Below are 7,546 nucleotides of genomic sequence, written 5' to 3' on the forward strand. Positions count from 1 at the left end.
TCGGAAGAGATAAGGGGGAGAGCGTGGGAGGGTGTGTATCAGTGTCAAGGAGGGTTTTTCTCAAGAGGGTTTAGAAAAGCCATCCAAGATCTCTTTTAGAGATAAGGTCGTTGGTGTAGAGAAGTCTAAGCCCTTTGGATTAGTAGGTTTACGCCATGGTGACAGGTAAGGTGATTCTCGTCCACCAAGTATCAGTTTACGAGAGAGGCAAAGAATTGTCTAGCTGAACCATATAAGGAAGCCATCGTGATCAAGGTGCTGGATAAACATTATGGCTACACGGCTCTTATGCATAAGCTTCTGATAGTATGGCGCATCAAATGAGGGTTTGATTTGTTGGATGTGGGGTTTGGATATATTTTTTTTTTTAATTTGGTATTGCTGCAGATCGTGAGAAAGTCATGCTTGGTAGCCCGTGGTTGATAGATGGTCACTATTTAGGCCATGCGCACAATCCTTCGGATCAAGGCTAGTATGGATTCAAGTCTTGAGACTTCCGATTTGGTGCTACCAGGAACAAGCGATGCTGCGGATTGCTTCTGCAATAGGGGTTCCGGTGAAAGTAGACTTAGCCACGAAGCTTGCAGAGAGAGAAAAATATGTCCGAACTTGTGTTCAAATTAATCTTGGGTTACCGATAATCAAACATATTATAGTAGAGGGTATGACTCATGAAGTGGAGTACGAGAGTTTGCAGTTGATTTTTCTACTTGTGCACAGTATGGGCATGATAAATCGTTGTGCATGGAGAAGGAGTCATCGGAAGGGAAGGGTGATTCTTTTGGTGATGGAAAGAATCATGAAGCCCCGACATTAGTGCCACACAACAATCATGAAATTCAAAAAGAGGTTGAATCGGAAGCTCACGATTTGGGTGAGGATTCTCGTAATTTGGACGAGAAATTAGGAGTTGTTAAAGGGAATGATGCGGTTACGGAATCATTGACCCCTCACATGGCTGATGGTCATGTTAAGGAGGCATGCATGGATGATGGAGAGGGCTGGCAACAAGTGCTGAGGAAAAATTCACAATGGATCATCCATCAGGTTTGAAGGACCAAGACGGAAAGCAGCACATGTATGGTTCAAGAAGGGTCCCAAGGCCCAATTTGCATGGTGATAGAGGCAAATCGATTGGCATTAGGATGGGGCAGCGAGGAAAGCATGAAATTGTGCCATCTCCATCGCACAAAATTCCTGTACATCGTGGAATTTCTCTCCAGAAGCGTCCGTGACCTTCCTCCCTGCAGAACTCGCCAGTTGATAAAAATAGCGGCGCAACGGAGGGAACCTTAGTAGATGGAAGCATGGCGGGTGTAGCATTTGGGGATCCGAGAGTGGCAATTATTGAGGATCAGAGTGTGCCAGTACCGCAGGACAAACCACCTATTGAGGTTGGTGATTCTAATTAGAGTATTATGTTCTTATTTATTCTGTCTCTATTATTTATGGATAGTTTAAATATGATTGTTTGGAATATTAGGGGTGCTTCTAATAAGTTAGCCCAGGTGTATTGTAAGGAACTTGTTAAAAAATTTAGACCTGTTTTCTTTATTGTGGTTGAAACCCACTCCCCTTTTCAGCATGTAAAAGCTCTGGAAAAAGTTGGGCTATCACTTTGTTGGTATAGTGGAAGCAAAGGGGCATAAGGGAGGTATTTGGTTTCTATCCTCTATGCAGGGTATTTATTGTAAGGTCATTGATGCTTTTGATCAAGGTGTTACTGTTGAGGTTCAATCTGATAATTTAATTTGGAGGTATAGTGGTATTTATGATAGCTCTCAATTTAATAAAAGGATCCTCCTTTGAGATTATCTTGTTGCACAATCTATGATTTTTCAAGGATCTTGGATTATTCTTGGTGATTTTAATGAAGTCATATTTTTCCATGAATATAAGGGCTATCAATTTTCTCATCAAAGAGCAAACATGTTTGCTACTTCATTAGGGGATAGTGGTTTATTGATCTGAAGATTATTGCGAAATGATTTTCTTGGTACAAGAGGATAAAAAATTATGTTGACGTGGCAAAAAAGCTTGACCGAGTCTGTATAAATAGTGGTTGGTTATCTATCTTTCTAGAGGCTTATGCAGAAGTTTTAAATAGGATTCAGTCTGATCACTGCCCTATTCTGGTGCGTTGTAAAGGTCGTCCTCAACCTAAAGGGAATCGACCTTTTCAATTTGTTGCTGCTTGGACTACTCATCCCGGGTATAAGAATATTGTGAATCAGTCATGGTAGTCTAGTAATAGAGGAATTCATGGCAAACTTTCGAAAGTGCAAAAGAATTCATTAGAGTTTAACTCGAAGGTGTTTTGTAATATTTTTGTTAAGAAATGTGAATTAGAGCAACAGATTAATTATTTACAGAAGCATTTGGAAGTGGTGGATATCATTCATTTGCGTCAGAAAGAGCAACAGTTGCTTAATGATTATAATAATACACTAGTGCAAGAAGAGCTCATATGGTTCCAAAAGTCTAGAGAGCAGTGGGTAAGGTTCGAAGATAGGAATATAAGATTCTTTCATATTCAAACTCTTGTGCGAAGGAAGCATAATAAGATTCATGGCCTTTTTCTCAAGGATGGAGTATAAAAAACTGATCCGGGGGTTCTCAGTCGAGAAGCAGAGTCTTTCTACAAAAGTTTATTCTGTCGTTTGGATAATGTTGATTTGGGTTGCCTTTGTGATATGCCTCTTCCTTCTCTGAAAGAGGAAGCTTGCAATGATCTTACGTCACCAATTACTATGGAGGAAGTCAGAACAGTTGTTTTTCACATGAACTCTTTTAAAGCTCCGGATCCTGATGGGTTTCAAGCTTTCTTTTTCAAGGAATATTGGAAGATCATTAGTCTTGATGTTTGGAAGATGGTTAAGCAGGCATTCTCCGATGTTGCTCTTGATCCGAGAATGGTGGAGACTTTACTGGTTCTTATTCTAAAGGTTGAATCGCTGGTATCTATGAAAGATTTCAGGCCGATTAGTCTCTGCAATGTAATTTACAAAATTATCACGAAGGTCCTTATTAATAGGGTCCGTCCTCATCTTGCAGAGATTGTTGGCCTGCTTCAAGGAGGATTTATTCCGGGACGAAGAACTCCTAACAACATCATTATTGCTTAAGAGGTCATCTACTTTATGAAGAAGACTAAATCAAAGAAAGGCACACTGACCTTTAAGATTGATCTGGAAAAAGCTTATGACAGAGTTGACTTGAGGTTTTTAGTCCATACCTTTAAGAGCTTTGGTTTTCCCATTCCTACAATTAATTTGATTATGAATTGTGTCACTGCTTCTTCCTTATCTATTCTTTGGAATGGGAATCGTCTGAATGGCTTTACTTCTAGACAAGGAGACCCAATATCACCCAATCTTTTTGTGTTGTGTATGGAGAGATTGGCATACTTTATTAGTCATCAGGTTGATTTGGGCTTGTAGGAGCCGGTTGCTATTTTTAGAGGGGGACCAAGAATATCTCACTTAATGTTTGCGGATGACTTGCTTTTATTCTGAAAAGCTACAAAGAGACAAGTGCAAAATGTGATGTTGGTTTTAGAAACTTTTTTCAAAATATCTGGGATGAAGATTAATGTCGAGAAGTCTAAAGCACTTTGCTCCAAGAATTTCTCTGCAATAAGGAAAGAAGTTTTCATTGGGGTTTTCTCTATCAGATTTGTCCAAGACTTAGGCAAGTATCTTGGGATTACACTTAGCTATTCTAGGGTGACCCATTCAGCTTTCAATGGTATCCTAGATAAGATTCGAGGTAGACTAGCAAGTTAGAAAGGGAGTTTACTCAATCGGACTTGTAGACTCTGCTTGGTTAATTCTGTTGCAGCCACTATTCCCACGTACCAAATGCAGGTATCTATTTTTTCCAACGGAATCATTAGTAAATTGGAGTCTATGATGAATAATTTTCTTTGGAAAGGACAAGTTGATGGAAGAGGATTGTATCTTGTTAGTTGGAAGGTACTGGTTACTCCAAAAAAATATGGAGGTTTGGGAATTAGAAATTCTTATTGTGTGAATATTGCTCTTTTTGGGAAGCTAGTTTGGACTTTTTTCTAGCAGCCAGACAAGTTATGGGTCTAATTATTGGATGCCAAATACCGATCATCTCTATATGACTGTTTTAGTTGTCCTAAGAACAAGGGCTCTCCCATTTGAAAGAGTCTTTGCAAGGCTTGGGAAGTGTTGAAGGATGAGTTTGCTTAGTGTATTGAGAATTTGAACCAGAATTTTTGGTTTTCTAGCTGGAGGAGAGAAGGACAGTTTTCTAATGAGATTGATTATGTTCACATTTCTGATTTGAACCTCCGGATACAGGATATTTGGACGGTTGGTAGGTGGTATTTGGATACTCTTTATTCTCCTTTATCTTAAAATCTGAAAGGTAATATTCTTTCTTACAATCCAGATGTGCAAGCAGACCCGAAAGCGAGTTGGTATTAGTCTGGATTTGCTGTCAAAGTCTATGATTCATGCAATGGTTACTTGTGATTGTGTAAGCAACTATTTGGTTGGGAGGAGCAGGAGAATTGGCTTTGGCTTTGGCGTCAACTTGTTCCGAAAAAGCACAAGTTTTTAGCTTGGCTGTGTCTTGAGGAGGCTCTTCCTACTACAAGTTTTTGCTTCAGAAGAGGCATGTCATCATCGGATAGGTGCCCAAGATGTCTTTCTAGCCAGGAATCAATTTTACACTATATTCGAGATTGTCCAAAAGTTCAGCTTATATGGCATAGGTTGGATATTTCTTGTCATCCTTTGGATTTGAAGAACTGGTTCTTGTATCATATCAGAGAGCATCCATTCGGGTTCTTTTCGGGACTTTGGTGGATATGACGAGTAAGGAATAATGACATCTTTAATCCTCGTGAGAGTTGGCCTCCAAAAAAAAGTGATTTGTCTGGCATTAGCTTCAGAAACAGAGCTTAGGAATACTTATGAATTACAACGTACGTCCCTTCCCTCTATTTTAAATGGTTTTTGGAATCCCCCATCCATTGGTACTTTCAAGATTAATTGTGATGCTAGTTATCCTGGTTCAGGTGATAGTGTTGGTTTTGTTTGCGTTATTAGAGATTGTAATGGGAGTTGACAAATGAGATGTTTAGGAATAATTGAGAGTAATAGTATTCTTCAAGGGAATTGTTGCTATTTGGAGAAGATATCTCTTAGCTTGGGATATGGGTCAACGAGATGTTATTTGTGAGACGGATTGTGTGGAAGCGTTTAAACTTGTTACTAATCACCAAGATGGTTTTGGGTTTATTGATTCGTTGGTGCTCAAAATAAGAGATATCATGCATTGGAATTGTCGTGTTGACTTTTGTTTGATTATGAGAGATGCAAACACGGTGGCAAACAACATGGCAAATATGGTGATGAGGTTACAACTTCATCGTGTGGAGCTTCGTTCTCCTTAAAAGGAGTTTAAGAGTAGTCTTGAACGGGGCTGTCTTTCTATTTAAGCAGTTTCTTTGTTTTTCTTATTCTTTTTCTTTGTTTAGTTTATTTAAGTCACAAAAAAAAAAAAAACATATAAATCAAATCATGCTATTTACATGTAAATCAAATTAACTTGATTCCATTTACTATATATATGCTATACAAGTACTAACTCGAATCAAGTTAATTTGATTTGATGCGTGTACAAATTATTGACATTAACTTTAAAACATAAATGCCAATAACAAAATATCTGTTTGGATTCAAATAAAATATTAACAAAAAAGAGTAAGAATAGAAATTTAATATTTATGTTTTAATTTAAATTCTAAAAAATCTACATTTTTATAAACTTATGAATTTAAAATGGAATAAAAACTATTTCTAAAAATTCATTAAAAAATTATCCATTGACTCATTAGCATCTAAAAAATTATTACTAAAACTTTTGATGTTAAAAAAGTTATTATAAAGTATAGTCATCTAAGGTGGCATAGGAATTAAAATTTAAGGACTGATTAGTTTGCAAAAATATTTTCTATTTTTGTTTTTAATTTTTTTTAAAATAATTTTCATTTCCAACTTTTTCACATATAAAAAAACGTGATTGGTTTGTAAAAAGATGATTCATTTTTAAGTACTATTTGCTGTACTTTGATATTTTAGTTGAACTTGAGAGAACCCATCTTATTTTTATACCTATATTAAAAAATTATGTTATCTTTTTATTCAAATTAATTAATAAAATTTTATTTAAAAAATTGACCATATTAAGAATATATTCAAAAGATAAATAGATCACCGACCTTTTAAATCGTGGACCTTTTGGTTTATCAAAATTGAAAAATATATTTAAATCCCTCACTTTTAATAGATAATTATACTCTTATGTAAAATTGGGGTTAAAAACTATAACAGATAATGCTGTGTCCGTTATGGTGATGATGGTGATGATGCATAGGGTTGGCAAAAAATAAAAAGACAAATAGATTTTTCCGTCAGATCCATCATGTCTGCTGCCACGTCAGTCTCAACTTTTTCTGTCTCTTTTTTACTGCTGTCATCTTCTGCGGCACAATTGATACCGACAAATAATAAATCGAATCAAGTTAATTCGATTTACATGTAAATTGCATAAATCAAATTCATTTGATTTGTAAATTGAATCAATTTGATTTGATTTATATAGATATATTTAAGATAGGATGTGTAACTAATTCTATTTTAGAATATCTGTATAATTTTAAATTCTATTTTAAAGAGAAAAAAAAAAAAGAAAGGTTAATAAGGAGAGAGAAAATGCTAAAGTAATTAATGTAAATTGAAGAAGGATATAAATAAAGAGTCAAGCTATATATGTATAAGTGTTTTTGAAATAAAGTTCAATTAAGTTGGTACAAAATTTAACTAAAAAAAATATGTACATTATTATATCACTATTTTTTTTTGTGTTTTTTACGTCACATAAATTTTTATTGGAGAGCACAAAAATTTATTGATATAGTATATAAATTTTTAAAATTAGCAAAAAGAATTTTGTATATAACACAAATTTATCGATATAACACATAAATCTTTATACATAGCACATAATCTTTTCTACAAATATATTTTGTTAGTTGGGTGAGTCAATATTATAGATATGTAGTCTTTTAAAAATTTTTATACTGTACATCAAAATTTTTATATTATGCACCAAAATTTTTATATTGTACATTAAATTTTTTGAACTGTGAATCAAAATTTATGTACTCTAATTTTCTGAATTTATATAAAAGAAGAAGACTACGACAAGTATGGTAACGATGGAAAATCAAAAAGAAAAAAGGATTTGGAGTATATAATTCTCAAAAAATTTATGTATTATAAATCAAAGTTTATGTAATATACATATTTTATGGATACAATATACAAATTTTTGTATAATATTTCTTATAAATAAAAGAGCGTGCAAGAATTTAATTAAAAACTTGGTTCAAACGCCTGGTATTTTTCACAAATAAAAGAAGAGAATTTTATCAGAAAGAGAAAAAGTTAAACTATAATTAATATGAATAATGATGATAATATACATATTCATTCTTAATTATAAA

This window comes from Arachis ipaensis, chromosome B01 (genome assembly GCF_000816755.2).
Source record: "Arachis ipaensis cultivar K30076 chromosome B01, Araip1.1, whole genome shotgun sequence".
Taxonomy (NCBI): Eukaryota; Viridiplantae; Streptophyta; class Magnoliopsida; order Fabales; family Fabaceae; genus Arachis; species Arachis ipaensis.